Source organism: Bos javanicus, chromosome 24, assembly GCF_032452875.1.
Source record: "Bos javanicus breed banteng chromosome 24, ARS-OSU_banteng_1.0, whole genome shotgun sequence".
Lineage (NCBI taxonomy): Eukaryota > Metazoa > Chordata > Mammalia > Artiodactyla > Bovidae > Bos > Bos javanicus.
The window spans coordinates 33,401,252-33,418,431 of record NC_083891.1 but is presented as its reverse complement, the minus strand read 5'-3'; the positions used below and the strand labels follow the sequence as shown (position 1 = coordinate 33,418,431).

The 17,180-nt window shown below is 46.0% G+C and overlaps 1 protein-coding gene across 2 annotated transcripts in view; it reads left to right on the top strand.

Moving 5' to 3' along the window:
• Positions 1–17,180, top strand: part of CABLES1 (Cdk5 and Abl enzyme substrate 1) — a 102,220-nt gene that overhangs the window by 29,442 nt on the left and 55,598 nt on the right. The gene's annotated exons all lie outside the window — the stretch shown is intronic.

The window sequence follows — 17,180 nt, the reverse complement described above, 5'->3', positions numbered from 1 at the left end:
TTTTTTTTCTTTTTGTTCGGCCACATCTCATGTCATGTGAAATTTCCCCAACCAGGGATGGAGCCTGAGCCCCTTGCAATGGAATCTCAGAATCTTAACCGCTGGGCCACCAGGGACGTCCCTAAGCATTCTTCAGCTGTCTCCCCATCAGTTTGTCCTTGGAGGTGGGGACTGTGCTCCGTTCATTCTTGATCCCCCAGTTCCTTGTCGTGGGTACTTAGTAAATGCTGGATGGACGTTTGAATGTGTGAATGAATAGTTTATAATTTATAATAGTTTATAATTTAGGTGAGCTTTGTCCCAGAGATGGAGGAGTAGGTTCATGTGTGTGGAAACTCCACATAGTATATATGCACGCTTCTTGTCTGCTCTGAGTGTCTTGATTCATACCTCCTTTTCTTTTTTTTTTTTTTGGCTGTTGCAACATGCAGGATCTTTAGTTGCGGCATGTGGGATCTAGGTCCTTGATGTCGACTAAAAAAGATGCACCATGTAAGAGTTGGGAGTTAAGTTTTAGCTGGGGCCAAATGAGGACTGCAGCCCAGGAGGCAGCACCTCAGATAGCTCTGAGAGACTGCTCTGAAGAGGCACTGGGGGAAGGTCAATATATAAGATTTTGGTGAAGGAGGAGTTCAATGCAATTAAGTACTCATTTTATGAAAGGTTTTCTGCTTGTCATGAGGAGCTGACATCATCATGAATGGATTTAATGCTTTTCTAGGTAAGAGGAGATGCAAGGATTGGGATTATGAAATCAATTGCTGAAGATATCTAGCTATCTAAAGACCTGTCCCACCAGATTGCCTGGAGCACAGAGTGCCTTACTCCACCCTGAACTCCCGCAGTGGGTGTTGAAGGTCAACAGCTGTAGCAACATAGGGTTCAATCTGCAGAGGCAGATGGCAAATGCCCTGGTTGTTCAGTCACTGGCAATGCTTTTGGCAAGTACCAGTTTGTAGTTGACATTGATCAGAGATCAAACCCAGACCCCTTCATTGGGAGTGTGGAGTCTTAGCCACTGGACCACCAGGGAAGTCCTGAGCATCCCTTTCTTGGTAACGTTTTACAAAATCCTTCTGTTTTGCTACTCTCCTTTTGCTAGATCAGAGTGTTATTATTTCTTCTGCGATCTTTAGAGTCTACCCAGCTTTCACGCTCTACCCTCATCTCTGCTTTGACCGTCATCCCTCAGCTTTTTCCAAGATTCCTGCCACCTAGTAAAACCCTAGCCACCTGGGCTCCATGCCTCCCTCATCAGGCAGAGCCAAAGGCTCTGCAGAGAGTCCCCCTCTACACGCATCCTCAGTGGAACTCTGGTTCCCCACAAGCCCGTCAGCCTTGCCTCCCTGCCAAGTGGGCATGGCTCAGAGCTCACCTGCATTTCATGCTCTGGCTTGTGAGTACTTGATCAAATTCTCCAAGCTTCAGAGCTGTGTTTGCCCTGTCTCCATAATAGTCACCCAGAACAGGAACCAGGTCTCACATTTCTTTGCTTTTCTCTGTATCTCCACCACCAAGGACTGAATATTTGTGTGTATGTACTGATGACATTGATAATGGTAACAATGATATCTTGCTGCAAGTTACATAATAGGGACAGAACTGGATCTGGGACTCTGCCCTGTCACCCCTGCTGGCATCATTCTTTACCTGATAACAGTGGGTTCTGATCTTTTCTTGGGATCTCATAGATTCTCTTTTAGAAGAGAGAGAGTGTAGACACACATATATGCATGCGTGCCTTACATCTGATTTTAAAGGTGTGCAGGCAGACCCCCTAAGAGATCCCAGAGATCCGGTATAAGGATCCTGCCCTCAACAACACCAGCGAACATCCTTAGGAAGATAAAATGGCAACCGGTTACATTTATTTTAGCCCATTGCTTTTGGAAACATTAGTTGAAAATAATATATCCCTCACCTTGGAGGTTGTTAAGAATATATTATTTGTGATATATCACACACATGGACACAATGGACTACTACTCAGCCGTAAAGAAGAGTGAGATTTTGCCATTTGCAGCAACGTGGATGGACATGGAGGGTGTTATGCTTAGTGAAGTAAGTCAGAGAAAGACAGATACTATATGTGATCACTTATATGCACATCTAAAAAAATAAACAAATGGGTTATACCAAAACAGACTCACAGGTATAGAGAGCAAACAAGTGGTTACCAGTGGGGAGAGGGAAGAGAGGAGAGGCATGATAAGGGTAGGAGAATTAAAGGACACAAACTACTGTGGATAAAATGAGTAAGTTACAAGGATATATTGTGTGTCACAGGGAATATGAGCTTCCCTGGTGGCTCAGATGGTAAAGCGTCTGCCTGCAATGCAGGAGACCCGGGTTCAGTCCCTGGGTATTCTTGCCTGGAGAATCCCACGGATGGAGGATCATGGTAGGCTACAGTCCATGGGGTCGCAAAAGTCGGACACGACTGAGCGAGCTTCACTTTTCACAGGGAATATAGCCAATATTTTAATAATAACTTTAAATGGAGTATAACCCATAAAAGTGTTAAATTACTATGTTGTACACCTAAAACTAATATAATAACTCAACCGTGTGTGTGTGTGTGTACACGTGCTCAGTCCTGTCGGACTCTGTGACCCCATGGACTGTAGCACACCAGGCCCTTCTGTCCATGGAATTTCCCAGGCAAGAATACCGAAGTGCGTTGCCATTTCCTACTCCAGGGGATCTTCCTGACCCAGGGATTGAGCCTGCATCTCTTGCTTCTCCTACACTGGCAGGTGGGTTCTTCACCACTGTGCCACCTGGGAAGCCCGCAATACAAATGTTTAATAAAAATAGGTTATTTCCCATAATAACCATGGAGTCTCACACCGAAGTGCTGGCATAAAGAGCTGCTCAGACCTCTAGGTTGGACTTTTGCCAGAGCATCCAATAAGCAGTTGGATCCACAGGACATTTAAGTGAATGTCCATGTGGTTTTCGGCATAGCTCTCTGACTGCACATTCACTTTGGAAACCTTTCCTGAACAGCCTGGTAATTAGAACTGCAGTTGCTAATTAGCTAGACAGTGAGACCGATGTGCTAATAATGTATTTTCAAAGGGTTCCGAATAAGCTGTTAAAAAATTAAACTACTTCCCCAGACGCTGACAGAAGCACCTCGGAGGGTGTTTTGTCTTTCTTCTTGCTTCTTGAAAGTTGCCCCCAGGCTCTGTCCTTTCTAGAAAACAGTATGAGCCAACTCTTTGGAAAAGACCCTGTGCTGGGAAAGATTAAAGGCAAAAGAAGGGGGAGGCAGAGGAGGAGATGATTGGATGGCATCACTGACTCGATGGACATGAATTTGAGCAAACTTTAAGAGACAGTGAAGGACCAGGAGCCTAGAGGATCCTAGTCCTCAGGGTCACAAAGAGTCGAACACAACTTAGTGACCGAACAACAAACCACAAGTCTTGGGTTTTAGTACATTCACAGACTTGTGCAACCATGCTCTAATTTAGAGCATTTTCATCACCGTAAAAAGAAGGCCTGTGGCCATCAACAGTCATTTCCCATTCCTTCTGCTTCCCACACCCAGCCCTAGACAACCTCTAATCCACTTTCTGCTTCTATGGAGTTTGTTTAATTGGACTCATACACTATGTGGTCTTGTGCAGCGGTCTCCTTTCACTTTGCATAGTGTTTTCAAGGTCCATTTGTTTTGTATCCTCTATCAGTACTTCGGAGAAGGCAACGGCACCCCACTCCAGTACTCTTGCCTGGAAAATCCCATGGACGGAGGAGCCTGGTAGGCTGAAGTCCATGGGGTCGAGAAGAGTCGGACACAACTGAGCGACTTCACTTTCACTTTTCACTTTCATGCATTGGAGGAGGAAATGGGAACCCACTCCAGTGTTCTTGCCTGGAGAATCCCAGGGTCGGGGGAGCCTGGTGGGCTTCCGTCTATGGGGTTGCACAGAATCGGACACGACTGAAGCAACTTAGCTTAGCATCAGTACTTCATTCCTTTCTATGGCTGAAGAATATTGCATTTTATTCATCCATTCATCAGTCGGATGGAATTTAGGTTGTTTTCACCTCTTGGCTGTTATAAATAATGCTGCTGTGAACATTCACATACAACTTTTTGTGTGAATATAACTTTCATGTCTCTTGAATTATGTCTAGGAATGGAATCGCCACTTATATGGGGTAATTTTGTGTTTAACATTTTGAGGTATAATGTTATACACTTATAATGTATACATATATATATAAAGTGTTTTTAAAAACTGCTGAAAAATACAAAATCAATAGCTTTCTATAGCAAATCCTATCATGCTGGTGACCGCCTGTACATTAATTTTGCTTTAATTATGCTGCCAGAGTAAGTTGATTTTATGCAACTAAGTTTAACTGGCCACGTCTATTTAATTGAAGTGAGTCTTGAGATGTTTGAAAATGGTTACCATAGGTACCTACTTATGTGTATCAACTGGGATTATCTCCATACTGTACAACCAAGATTAAAAAGACAAACTAGACACTGACATGACCTCAGGTTAGAAATATCATCTGTAACTACTCGTTTGAGATTTGCTTGTGCATCAAAATAGTTTCACTGCTCTAATCGTGATGGAGTTATACATTTGAATGTCAAAAAATTACTTGTAAAACTTATCGTTACTCTAATCTGTTTTATATCTTGGGACTTGATTTAACATTTAGTTTGAAAAAAAAATTCTGCTACTCGGAAGAAGTTTGACCACTGACGATCTCTGCAGTCCCAGCTTTCATTTGGACCTCATTTGTGATATGGTTTGGATCTCCTAGTTTTTTGAGAGGACTCAGAAGAGTCCCCCTGAGCAGTGTTCATCTGACTCCTTGGAGCAGTTAAGATCCATCCTTGCTTCTTGTGAGCCTGATGTAGCTGCAGACAGCTGTTATGACAAGGCTTTGTGCTGTCATTAAGGAGGTTTCAAAGAACAGAAGACAGGATCTTCCCTCGTGGTCCAGTGGTCCTTCCAATGCAGAGAACACAGGTTCAATCCTTACTTGGGGAACTAAGATTCCGCGTGCTACAGAACAACTAAGCCCACAGGCTGCAATTAGGTAAAGTTTGCACACTGCAATAAACAGCCCATATGCCACAGCAAAGACCCAGCGCAGCCAGAAAAATAGAAGATAGAGAAGGGAAGACATAATTATCTTTTCCAGGTATTTGCAGTCAGATTGGAGAGACGGGGACTTCCCTGATAGCTCAGCAGGTAAAGAATCCACCTGCAATGGAGGAGACACAGGAAACGCAGGTTTGATCCCTATGTTGGGAAGATCCCCTGGAGAAGGAAATGGCAACCCACTCCAGTATTCTTGCCTGGAAAATCCCAAGGACAGAGGAGCCTGGAGGGCTACAGTCCATGGCGTCACAAAGAATCAAACACGACTGAGCAACTAAGCTTGCATGCGTCATGGAGATACAGGGCATAATAAGAATAAAATCAATCATTCTACAAGTATCTAGATATCAATATTTCCATGTAGTATGGTTGTAAGAACTCAGAAATGTTGTAAGAGCTCAGAAAATGTCAGAGACAGCTTGGCAGATCAGGTAACACTGCACTGTGCCTTAGGAGGATGGTAGGATTTGGATGAAGAGCAGGTGAAACAGATTCTGAGTTTTCTTTTGAATTACGATTTGGTCACCATGGCACATTCCTTACCCCATAAGCCTCTTATGAGCCTAGCGATCCCGTTGTGAAAGTCCCCATCAGCTTTCAATAAAGAGACTAAACTTCGGCAGCCCAGGAAAAACAAGGGATTTTTTTAAAAGGCTCCAGAGACAAATGAGATCATTTGAGTCCCTCAGTGGGCAAAAGGAGGCTGATGCTTGAAGCTGGAAAGACAAGGGCTCATCTGTCTTCGTTTCTGTACGCTGTGACTGAGTGCAGGCCGTGGTTAATCGGGAAAACCAGAAAATAAAGATTGATGAAACCCCATCCATCCTGAATTTGCTATAAATAATTGCCTGCTGTTTCCGAGCTGTCAGAATCCATTTCTACTGAAGGCCCTTTGGAGCAGAGAAAGGTCAAGCTGGAAACCAAAGGAGAAACTCAGGGGAACGATTATGCTGGAAAGGCCTCGAAAGGTTCTGTGAAATACCAGCATGGAAGTAACCTGCCCCGCCTGTCTCTGCTGGTTCTAATTAAATCAGCTTCCACTGACATCTCAGCTCTTCAAACGGAGAGTCAGGGAGCAGACATCACCTCCCGGGGTAGAGCTCAACTTCCTCCTGTCCGTCGCCAGTCTTTGTGCTGCAGACCCCACAGCGCTGGGCATGGAGGGCCCCCATTCTGGCTTCTAATGGCTTAGAAGGTCTTCTTATTTATTTGTTGTTTTGGCTGCACAGCATGCAGGATCCTAGTTCCCTAACCAGGGACAGAACCTCTGCCTCCTGTGTTTTAAGTTCAGAGTCGTAACCACTGGACCGTCAGGAAAGTCCCAGAAGGTTTTTAGCATGTAAAGGCATCCTTGCAAAGCAACAGTTAAGTCCTCCTGAGGATTGGGAAAGAAAGGTGAGGTCGCTGATGCTGGAGCTATTGTCAGGGTGAGCTGTTTAAGAGAAGACCCCGTGCTGAGTACTACCAAAAAGAGGATCCAGGATGACACACTTCCTGAAGAGGCCGGAGGGGAGTCCATCTGACACCACTCAGGTGCCTGCGGGCCTTCGGAAGGTTCAGAACAGGTTACAATCAGCCTCAGTCTAAGGGAGCACCTCCAACCTACTGCCTCCACGTCACTCCCCCACACCTGTCCTGCAGGTGTTCCTGCCCCTCCTTTGTTGCTCTGCTCTAGAAGGATCAGATCAGTTGCTCAGTCGTGTCCAACTCTTTGCGACCCCATGAATCACAGCACGCCAGGCCTCCCTGTCCATCACCAACTCCCGGAGTTCACTCAGACTCATGTCCATCGAGTCAGTGATGCCATCCAGCCATCTCATCCTCTGTTGTCCCCTTCTCCTCCTGCCCCCAATCCCTCCCAGCATCAGAGTCTTTTCCAATGAGTCAACTCTTCGCATGAGGTGGCCAAAGTACTGGAGTTTCAGCTTTAGCATCATTCCTTCCAAAGAAATCCCAGGGCTGATCTCCTTCAGAATGGACTGGTTAGATCTCCTTGCAGTCCAAGGGACTCTCAAGAGTCTTCTCCAACACCACAGTTCAAAAGTATCAATTCTTCGGCACTCAGGCTTCTTCACAGTCCAACTCTAACATCGATACATGACCACAGGAAAAACCATAGCCTTGACTAGACGAACCTTTGTTGGCAAAGTAATGTCTCTGCTTTTCAATATGCTATCTAGGTTGGTCATAACCTTCCTTCCAAGGAGTAAGCGTCTTTTAATTTCATGGCTGCAGTCACCATCTGTAGTGATTTTGGAGCCCAGAAAAATAAAGTCTGACACTGTTTCCACTGTTTCCCCATCTATTTCCCATGAAGTGGTGGGACTGGATGCCATGATCTTCGTTTTCTGAATGTTGAGCTTTAAGCCAACTTTTTCACTCTACTCTTTCACTTTCATCAAGAGGCTTTTTAATTCCTCTTCACTTTCTGCCGTAAGGGTGGTGTCATCTGCATATCTGAGGTTATTGATATTTCTCCTGGCAATCTTGATTCCAGCTTGTGTTTCTTCTAGTCCAGCGTTTCTCATGATGTACTCTGCATAGAAGTTAAATAAACAGGGTGACAATATATAGCCTTGACGAACTCCTTTTCCTATTTGGAACCAGTCTGTTGTTCCATGTCCAGTTCTAACTGTTGCTTCCTGACCTGCATACAAATTTCTCAAGAGGCAGGTCAGGTGTTCTGGTATTCCCATCTCTTTCAGAATTTTCCACAGTTTGTTGTGATCCACACAGTCAAAGGCTTTGGCATAGTCAATAAAGCAGAAATAGATGTTTTTCTGGAACTCTCTTGCTTTTTCCATGATCCAGCGGATGTTGGCAATTTGATCTCTGGTTCTTCTGCCTTTTCTAAAACCAGCTTCAACATCAGAAAGTTCCCGGCTCTAGAAGGAAACACCATATAAATGTTTGATGATTGAAGGCAAAAAGAGAAGAGGGCAACAAAGCATGAGATGGTTGGATGGCTTCACCGACTCAATGGACAAGAGTTTGAGCAAGCTCCAGGAGATAGCGAAGGACAGGGAAGCCTGGCGTGCTGCAGTCCATGCAGTCTCAAAGAGTCGGATGTGACTTAGCAACTGAACAACAACAACCGTGTAAATGCACACACACGTGCACGCATGCTTCGGGGTGCACATGTCTGTTTCACCGCACTGCGGTGCAGCTCCCAGCCCACCCATCTGCATGTTCACTTGACTTTCGGGGTCTCACCAGCTCCTCCTGGAACCGCCATCTGATTGGGACCTGTCTGGCTCCTGATTTCTGTTGGGCTTCTTCCCTGACGTTGCTTCAGGGAATGCCTCTGTGTCTTGCAAAACCTGGTCTTCTGTCCTATCCAGCTCCCGTGAGGCGTGTGTGTCCATCCTTCCTGAGTTTACCCTCGAACCTCCTGTGCTAGACCGGCTGCTCCTTCTCCAGCAGGTCCTCTCCCAGTTAAATCTTGGCTCTTGTCTGAGCTCACTAGCACCCTCCCCTGCCTCCCACACGCTCCGCATCTGGCTCAGGGCACCCTTTTCACAGAAATATCTGGATTTGATTCTTTAGATTCTGGTTCCTACTCAGAACAAACGTGAGTTGGCCCCAGACTTCTTGAACTGGTTCTTTTCGATCGACAGGCCTCTTTCCTTTCTAGTATGAAGCTGATCTTTTTATTTTGAGTGGTCTTTTTATTGCTCATGTCTCCTTCCCATCCTCACCCTGTCCTGGCTTGGCTCCCTGTTCACCCGCCGTGGGTATCTGGCATCTTCTTTTGAAGGACACTGTTGTTTATCTCATCAGTCACACAAAGCCCAAAACTTTTCTGGGTCCTGATTTTAAAACAAAAACACTTGCTCTTGGTTCCTGTTCTGTACATTTGGCCAACTTGCTCCCTCCAGCTGCAGTGCCAGGCCCTTCCCTCCAGGATGGGGTGCAGGGGGAATTAGAATGTGCCACTGTCAGCTTGTGGCCCTGGCTGAGCCCCCCGCCCCAATTCGCTGGGATCCCAGGAATGCCCCCAGGAGACCTGCTTTCAGGATGGCCCCTTGTGCTGTGTCTGCTCTGTCCTCTGACCTCTAGTCAGAGGTCTTAGTCCCTTTTTAAGAGGAGTTTGAACTTGTTCCCAGGGAGAATCATTGTGGATCTTCAAATTAGGGAATGACATGATGGAAAGGGGATTTTGTAAGATCAGCAGGGCCCAGTGGGTAGGGTGGACTTGGAATCTGAGGTGTAAATAACCTGGCCAGTTATTAAACCCTGCCCACAAGTCTGTCTGTGCATAGCCCTCCATGCCAAGATGACCTCACACCTTGGTTTTCCAGGTTTTGGTGAGTCTGATGAGAACCTTGAAACAAAAGTAGACTCGGACAAGCTGAGTGCCTCCGAATTCCCTGTAAACACTTGGAGTTGCTTTGTTGACAGGAGTATAAAAATGTGGCAACAAGAACTGAATACGTTTACAGATGACTTAAATGTATCCTGAGAGCGTGTGTGTGCGCTCAGTTGCTCAGTCCCGTCCGACTCTTTGCGACCCTGCGGACTGTAGCCCACCAGGCTCCTCTGTCCATGGGATTCTCCAGGCAAGAATACTGGAGTGGGTTGCCATTTCCTACTCCAGGAGATCTTTCCCACCCAGGGACTGAACCTGTGTCTGCTGCAGCTCCTTCTCTGGCGGACGGATTCTTTACCGCTGAGCCACCTGGGAAGTCTGTCTTGCTAGTAGCCCCACAGTATTATTAGACCATTTGCTTTCTTCCCCCTTTGTGTTAATTTCTTTTACAATTAGAATCATTTTACTTGTTTCTTGTCTGTCTTCCTTATCATAAATGTAAACTCCATGAGGGAGGAGACAGTATTTATATACTGCTGTCTCTCAGTATCCAGCTTGCTGCTTGCTATTTGATATTCCATTAATAAATAAATGTTTGCAAAAACAGGAAATGGCTGAGTTTTTTAAACATAGAAACAGATCTTAATTGAACAAGCTGATTGGCATCTCAGTGTATTGATTTCAATGTGATTCTTTGCCCAGCTCATCAGCTAGAGACTCTTAAAATGTAGTCAGATTCGAAATCAGTTTCCTAGCCTTTTTTTTTTTTTTTTTGGTCTGTTTCTGGATCCACACAGCTCTTCTTTTATTAAAGATTATCTATTTCCTTCCTTTGCAAGGAAACCTGCCATGATCCTCTGGAGGTGTCAACTGTGTCCATCAGTATTCTGAGGGTGGATCTGGCTGTACATGCATTATGCTGCCGCAGGGGAGAGGGTTTTTTCCCCTGCTCAAGCAAACCAGTCATGCGCTCTTTGCCTAATACTCCTGCAGGGCCTGACTGGTCCAGGCCGGGGGTTCTGCAGCCACCCCAGCCTAGTGACCTGGCCCAGCCAGACTGTGATGTCTGGCTGAGAGTCCCCAGCTCTCCTCTGGAGTTTCTTCCACAGTCTGACAAGCAGCCGTTGCCACATGGGCAAGCTAGGGCCTCACTCAGTTCCACCAGCACCTTTGCTGTGAGACAGATTGCTTTAGATCCGTGGAAAGCAGAACTGAGCATGCGTCTAACGAACACGTCTTCTGGCTGAAGCCAGGGCCGTTTTGCTGTAAGACTCTGTAACTTCTGTTGAGAGGTGGCAGCTGACTTCTCTTCCTTCATCTGTGAACACATATGTACTGGTGCAAAACAGTTTGCTTCTTCAAGGAGCACAATCTGACAATTTCTGCTACAGAAGCATCTGGGATCTTGGCTTTAAAATTTGCCAAATCACGACCAAAATCATCCCAATTTAGATGCTGAGTGTGGAGCTCGAGCTTCTGGTGCTATGACCCCAACAATCAGAAGCCGTGTGAGAGAATGAAGGAAAGAGCAGTGGAACATTAGCACTTGACCTTGAGAGCCTGGTATTTGAAAGCCAGCATTTTCATAAAAGCTGTATCAGTGAAAGTATGATTCTTGGATTCATAGGGGTTCTTCTCTTTATGGCTTAATGAAGTAATAAGCCCTCTCTTGTAGGTGAGATATGTTGACCAAGGGATGGAATCTTAGGACATTTTGCAAAGGGATTCTCTACCTGCTAAAAAGTCCATCTCTGGGACTTCTCTTGTGGTCCAGTGGTTAAGAATCCTCCTTCTAATGCAGAGGACTTAGATTCGATCCCTGATCAGGGAACTGAGATCCCACGTGCCTCGGGACAACTGATCTCACATGTTGCAATTACTGAGCCCGTGTGCCACAACTAGAGAGAAGCCCTAGCACCAAAGCTAGAGAAGCCCATGTGCTGCAGCTAAGATCCGATGCAGCCAGATAAATAAAAAGTGTATGTCTGAAAGGGCTTCCCAGGTGGCTCTAGTGGTAAAGAACCCACTTGCCAATGCAGGTAAACGTAAGAGACATGGGTTCGATCCGTGGGTCGGGAAGATCCCCTGGAGGAGAGCATGGCAACCCACTCCAGTATTCTTGCCTGGAGAATCCCATGGACAGAGGAGGCTGTGTGTGTGTGTATGTATATATATATATATATATATATACACATTTATGTTTATAAGCATGTGTGAAACTAGGAGCAAGTCTGAAAGGACACACACCAGACTCTTAGAGGGTGCTCTCTGGGCCCTGGGGTTTGCAGGTCATTTCCTCAATTTCTATTTCACACATCTTCGAATTTTTTTTAACAATGAAAACCTATTACTCTTATAGTCAAAAAGCAAGTGGGAAATGAATGTTTAATAAACTCAGAAGAAATCCATTTTAAACAGATCAGGCCTTCTACCTGCACACTGCTGGGCTGTGCTGGGAGCACTGACCCTCCTCCCCATCCCTCCTGCCCGCCCCCCCACCTCCTGCAGGGGTAGGGTCTACTGCTTCTCACTGTCGTGAGGCTATGGGATGCTTTCTGAGGAGGATTTCTGGGCTCTGGTGATCAGACTGGGATCTGGTGGATTGAACAGAGAAATCCCAGTAATAACTGTGTATAGGGAAGCCTTGAGTGGAAGGCCACGAAAACGCTGCCTGGGAAGATTTCCCCAGACACCCACCTGCTGATGGCGAACTCTATGAGTTTATTCAGCTGGCCTTGATCGAGTCCCTGCTGTTGGCTAAGTACACGCCACCCCTGAGCCTGCACAGGTGAGGGGAGCGAGTGCTTTGCTGAGCAGCTCAGTGGCAGGAGGGGCCATTTTTTTTTTTTTTTTTTTATAATTAAGTTTATTTATTTTTAACTGAAGGATGAATGCTTTACAATATTGTGTTGGTTTCCGCCATACATCAACATGAATCAGCCATAGGTATACATATGTCCCCTCCCTCCTGAACCTCCCTCCCACCTCCCACCTCCTCCCACCCCTCTACGTTGTCACAGAGCCCCAGTTTGAGTTCCCTGAGTCATATAGCAAATTCCTATTGGCTATCTATTTTACATATGGTAATGTATATGTTTCTGTGTTATTATCTCTGTACTTGTTTTGGTTTCTTAATTTTTATTTTTTGGTCACACTGTAATGTTTGCAGGATCACGATTCCCCAACCAGCGATCAAACCCAGGCCCCCTGCAGTGGGACCATGGAGTCCTAACCACTGGACCACTGGGGAAATCCCCTGGAGTCATCACTTTTTTTCCAACAGGAAGGAGGTGGTCAGTGTGAGAAGGACACAAGTAACAAAGCAAATAAAGTACAAGTGTATAGGTGTCTGGTGACTAGAGGAAAGAGTTCTGTGGTTGGAGGTTTTGTTTGTTTGGGCTTTTTTGATCATGATAACTGTCTAGATGGATTTGAAGTAATTATGACCTCAGCTGGCACATCCCCTGTATAGCTGAGCAATCCATGGGGCCCTCACGCCCCGTCCAGTGGCCTGTCTTATAGCCGGGAAGGGGGTTCCTTACATGGGGAGAAGCAGAGCCACACAGGATAGCAATTTGTTGGCCCAGGTGGTCAGGGTTTCTTCTTACTCTCAAAGCTTGAGTTTTTCTCCCAGAGATGGTGCGCGTTCCCTGGGTGTAGCCAGGGTGGAGAGCATTGATCCAACCCGACTTACTTGTCGGACCAGGGATCACCTTCCTTATCTCCTCTTGGTCCTACATCAGGGACCAGAGCTGTCCCCGCTTGTGCCCACTACCTGACACTGGATTTGGGGCCAAGCTGCTGCCCTGGGTCACCCCATAAGGGAATTACCCTGAGCAGAGGGACCCAGGATGACCCTGCCCTGGCCTCACTGGTCAAAAAGGACATCAGTGAGTCCAGTGTCCACTATGATGAGGCTCCACTGCCAGGACTCCCACTGTGACCAGCCCTGGGTCCTGGGTGACTTGCACCACTGTCAACCATTAGCCCGAATGAGAAGTGAATTAGTCGGTCCACGTAGGTATATCTAGATAGACAAACACATCAGGTATTGGCATTTTCTTGCCCCAGCAGAGTCCAGCCTTCAAAGGATAATACTCTAAAATGAGCCTGGGGGCTTTAGGGAGGCTGACTCACCTACGAGTGTTGAATGTGAACCACATCGGCCTCAAAAGTGTTGGTGGCCAGTGTGGAAGGACCCAGATAATAGTTGTCAGATAACAGAGGGGACCCTGAATTCTGAGGACTCAGCCATCCATGTAGTGATGTCGACGCAGAATGCTTGGGCTGTTATTGAATGTCTGCTTGGTTAATAAGGGGGCATGCTGTTTTGGTCCAAGGCTGAGTATTCCTCATCAGTCATTAAAATATGCAAAGACCTCTGCTTGTTAACCGTGCCCAATGGTTAGGAGTCTGCACAGTCATGGACTTGGTTTATGAGGCAGACGGCAGTGTGAAAAGTGTCTGGTGAAGGCTGGCCACCTATTCTTAGCCTTCCCTTTCATTTGGGGCTTTCTGAGAATAGAAGGCAAGGGAAGATGTTCTTACACAGCCTGGAAGGATGTAGCTGGGTGGTAGGGGGCAGAGATGAGCGATCACCACAGGGCAGGCCCTTTGTGGCAGGAAGGGCAGGGATCACATCTTTGTTTTCCTGCTGCCATGTGACAATTTCTTTTTTTTTTTTAACTTTTTATTTTATATTGGAGTATAGCTGATTAACACTATGATATGCTGGTGGGACAGCATATCCACCAGCCATACATATATATGTGTGTGTGGGTCTCAGCCATACATATACACGTATCCGTTCTCCCCCAAACTCCCTCCCATCCAGGCTTCCACGTAACACTGAGCCGAGTTCCCTGTGCTATTTCGTGGATCCTTGTTGGTTATCCATTTTAAATATAGCAGTGTATACATGCATATGATGGTTTCTTTATAAGGATCCATGGTAGTTCTTTCCAAGCTCTGTATGTGCATCTTAAAGAGTATATAGCTTGGTTCTGTTCATGAAGACGGGAGGCACGTTTGCTGAATTTAAAGGAACAGTTGGGCATTTGAGTTTTGGATTTTTTTCCCTTTAAGGAATCCAGACCTTAAGAGTGCCTCTGTGTGTGTGAGAGAGAGAAAGAGAGAATTTATAGCTGTTCAACTCATGAAGAGAATATCTGATTTAATAGCTTTTAGAAAACAAATCCTTATAAATACATAGAAAGATGTATCCTAATTTGATTATTTTTCAAAGAGCATGCTTGGAGTGGCTTTTAGATTAGGAAATTGTCAGATTGTGTGTTTGTGGGACTGGACCTAGTTTTCCAAGGTGAACCTCCAGGTCTGAGTGCTGGACAGGAGCCTGTGAGCCTCAGGGTACCCTACAGGGCTTGATGTGTCCTCTGTGGGTTCACTTGGCATTCGCAACTGGAGGACTGGCCTCACCATTTTTGAGGTGGGAGGAGGGGCAGCCCCAAATGCCAGAGGAGCTCGAGGGATTGTTAATGGAATTCCCTGCTGATGGTCCCACGGATTCCTCCTTGAATATGAGCCCTTGAAGACAGGAGTCAAGCCGGGGTCAGCTTTGCGGTCCCAACAGGCCAGGCTCGCTGTTGGTGTGGTTGGGCGGGTGGGCAGAATACACTTGCCGGGCCTTTGCTGCAACCTTGGTTGTATCTTTGCTGCCCAGGGCTGACCACAGGGCTTCCTGGTTGACCCCTGTCAGGATGATTGAAGGAAGGGAGAGCTTGAAGCTGTACGGTCATTGTAGTCACCCCGGTTGCAGGTCGAGCCAAGTGTGTTTACCTGTCACCTGATGATGCTATTCTAGAAAGGAAGGCTTGGAGTTTGATGGAATTTGTTGGAATTTTCAGGGTCCGAAACCCATACGCTTATTTCTGCCTGTGAATAGGTTGTCTAATGACAATCTAGAGGTGCATACCTAAAATAATATTTCACTTTTGACTTAACAACTCAGAACATTATCCAGAAGTAGACAGAGTAAATTATCATTTTAATCACATGCCCATTGGAGGAGATGTTGGTATTAGGTGAGAAGCAGCACACACAATTTATATATGTTACCGGTGCAGCAGCACATGTGACACCAAGTTAGTTCTGCTTACAAGGAGGGGCAGGAGTGGAGGGAGCACGTGTCACAGGTTGACTCAGGCACAGGGTGTTTGGAGTGACAGTCTAGACGCTGGCTGGGGTTGGAGGAGCTGCCAGAGCTAAGAGAGCCAAGATGACCCCATTAACTGAGTGGGGAGGGTTATGGGTCACGGTGCAGCCCCGGTGGCAGGAACTGGAGTGATAATGAAAATCCAGGAGCTCCTAGTCATGAACTGTTCTGTACCATGGACTTTATGTCTCTCTCTTAATTTTTCTCATCTCCCCATTTCATAGATGAGGAGACTGAGGCTCAAGGATTAAGAAGTTTTCTAAGGTTCCAAAGCTTCCAGACTCCAGGATTGAAATCTCAGTCTGTCTGCCCCAGCACACATGCTCCTTGTAGCATCACACCATCCCTTGGGTGGGGAGCATGGCGACGCCTATCTCTGAGAGCTCTGGTGGATGGGAGTGGGACTAACTAGGCCCCCATCCCAGCCTGCAGCTACATTCCAGCCAGACCTGGCACCCGGAGGAACTGACCTCAGTAGATGAAGTGGCCCCTTCCTTCAACCACAGGGTCACAGGGGTCCTGGTGAGCCAAGTCCCCGGACTCATGGGGCTGCATAGAGAGCTCTTGCTTGCTCAAGAATTGGGTTCCTTTCAAATCCCCACCTATAAAATCAGTTCCCTACCCCTCGGTTAAGACCAGTGTCTCCCCAAGGCCATTGCCTCCAGTCTGGCTAACTGTTGGAAATCTGGCAACATTAGAGAAATGGAAATTCAGTGTAAGTTAACTGCAGAATAAAACTGCATATCTTATAAAAGGTCAGCATGTCATGAAGACACTGAAGGTGATGTCGGAGTGCTTCCAGTTCTCACACGTGGATGGACAAGGGTCACTGGAGAGAAAAGCAGGGAGAACATGCTGAGTGTTTTAGAAAGGACTTGATGTCAAAATATGAAGACGGGACTTGCCTGGTGGTCCAGTGGCTAAGACGCCACATTCCCAATGCAGGGGGCCCGGGTTCAATCCCTAGTCAGGGAACTAGATCCTGAATGCCACCTTAAAGATCAGAGATCCCATATGCTGCAACTAAGACTCGACATAGCCAAATAAATAAATATTTTTTAAAAAGATGAAGACAGGCTCTGAGAAAATCGATGAAGCCCTCAAATGGTTTGCAAAAATGACCTTTCTTATTAAAAATAAAATGTGAAACAAAAAGGTAGCCACATGGTTGGTCAGAAACAATACACACAGAACAAAGCAAAAAACATTTCATTTTTTTAATGACAAATTAGACCTTGGTTATAATTGCATGTTCTTAACCTAAATGTTGTCAAGTGAATATAAAATAGACATCCTAATTTTAGTCCTTTCCAAGGTAAAGATTGAATCAGATTTTTTTCTGATCACCACCACCCCCCACCATCAGCCAAATCACCTATTGTATTATGAAGTGATGGTCTTTATTCAAATGGATTTATTGTGACATTGCCAACCATCACCCAACCCGGTCCCTGTATCAGATATTCTGAGTTATCTAGGACCCATTCTTATTTCAGTTGGACAAAGGAAGATCAAGGAGGTTTGGGCAGGTGGTTTTCAATTCTTTAGCATCTGGAAAGCATTT